This window comes from Rhinolophus sinicus, linkage group LG10 (assembly GCF_036562045.2).
Source record: "Rhinolophus sinicus isolate RSC01 linkage group LG10, ASM3656204v1, whole genome shotgun sequence".
NCBI lineage: Eukaryota > Metazoa > Chordata > Mammalia > Chiroptera > Rhinolophidae > Rhinolophus > Rhinolophus sinicus.
The window spans coordinates 94,660,805-94,663,036 of NC_133759.1; positions in this window are offsets into that span (position 1 = coordinate 94,660,805).

Sequence of the window (2,232 nt, forward strand, 5' to 3'; positions counted from 1 at the left end):
AGAGAAGATAATGTTATAGAGAATAATGTTAGAGGAAAACAACATTAGGGAATATTTAGGGCCTCTTTGAGGACTTTACATTGAAGCTGAAACTTGAATGATACAAAAGGGCTGGCCATAAAAGAAGGATCTACAAAAACAGACTTCCTGGTGAAGGGAACAGATGAAGACTGATTCAGAAAGAGAAGTGACATTGATTGCTGTTAGTCAGAAAGCTAGGTAACAAGGATCCCAGCTCAAGAACCCAGGACCCCTGACCCCTAGTTCCTCAGATCAAGTCACCTGTTCTTGTTGCATCCACTTTTAATTATTGGAAGCAGCTTTGAAAAGGGTTTCAGTAAGACTTTGGGATTAAGGCCTGAGAGAAGCAAGTTGAAAGCATTGCCAGGCAGAAAAGGGCAAAAAGCAGAAATCAGGACAAAGCTATCTCAGAGCCTTGTCAAGATAGGAGTGCTCGGGCAGACAGGAAGTGAGTTGGAAAGGTGCGTGGGGAGGGGCAGGAAAAGATGAGTAGAGATAGGTAGAGAAATGGGGCTTTCAAATCAGAAGTTTGTGTTTCCTGTTGAAAGAACTTTCCAGCCCAATATTCACAGGATGGAATGTGGCCAGAGAAGATAAGAAATAGAAACTACTTTGCATAAAAAAGAGCTCACCAAGTTAACTTTGAAACAAATGGGTCCAGGGTACACCAGCAGAATGGGCTGGGCATAAAATAACCACCTTCCCAGGGCCTGTTAGGACGTTCATAGCAATTCAGTTAGTTTTACCAGATTTACCCAGAGTACATTGTCGTCATCTACTTTGCTTGTTCCAACACCAACTTTGAAAGTGTCCAGACTTATTCCAGAATTATCACCTGTGGTGTTTTTACGGTTATCTGGGGATATCTCGAATATAACACCAAAAAAACCTGTCTATCCACCTTTGATTAAGAGGGCCCCTAATGGATTCAGAGGAACCAGACAAAGAGAGTTTGTTAAAAAGTGGTCAGGAAGACTAATCATTTGCATGTCAACAAAGTGTTCCATTTTTATCTTTTATCTTGCAAGTTTTGGGGCAGTTTCCATAGTAACTTCTTTGTGGCAATTTAAATCTGTTCATGGTAGAAAAAAAAAATGAGAGAATGCCCCACCCACCCTTCTTCAGGAAAATATATTTTTCACTGAATGAGCTGACACTTTTAGTAAGGCCATACCAACACAAGGTCCAAAAGCAAATGTGCTCAGTTGTGTTATTTATATGTGAGGAGCAGTTATGACTGCTGATCCCATGTGGTCGTTTTCCTGGAGTTTCCTTCGGAGGAGTTTAATTCATGGCACACAGGTGTGGCAGCCCTGGGAAGGCACCACCCAGATCTCTCTTTAAGAGAACAGTGTGAGGAGTGTGGATGGCCTACAGCTTCCCACAGCCACTCCTTGGGGATCGGCCACAGCATTTATGCCAAGGCCATGCTCTCATTGGGCTACTCCCAGGCAATGACTAAGCAAGGCACGCTGGAGCTGGGCTGTTTCTGCCCGGTGCTGGACTCCTCTACTGGGCAAGCATCATCCTGGGCTCCCTATTGACCTGGCCCAGATTTTCTCAGAGCTTTGCTGCAGTTGGACAGACCTTCTTCCTACCCAGTCTTCCTTCCCTTTCTGCCTTGACAGGTGTCAGAACCTCCCTGTGGTCTTCGGCTCTCCCTACCTCCTCTTGTTTTCTCTTCTCTTCGTCCCCCATAGGTCTTCATAGGAAGAGATTTATTCCCTCAGTGTATCTCTTACACTCCTCATTTCATTTTGGTTTCTGCTTCCTGCAGTACCCAAACCGACACCACAGGCAAACAGCTGTACCTTGGTTTCAGGATTTGGCCCAGTGAACCTTGTTTTTGATCAGGCCTGCTCCTTCTTGCTAACCTAAAAATAAAAAAAGGCCTTTCAAAGAGAGAGGCAAATAAGCATTTATTTGAAATCAAAGAATAGTTGTTTGGGAATCATTAACTCAGGTCAAAGCCCAAATAATGTTCTGTTCAGAAGACAAAGGCAATCGGTATTTATAAGAAGGGGAAGGGGGACAATTACATCAGTAGAAGGCAGGCATTTCTATTGGTGCAGATAATACAACATAGTGATGTTAATTCTAAACAGTGCGTTTAATTTTCAATCTAGTGGTCATCAGCCCAGTAGTTATAATAATTGCTTTCTTGTTAGCTTTGCAAATAGTTCTTTGGGAAACAAGGTTGTTTAGGTGCAG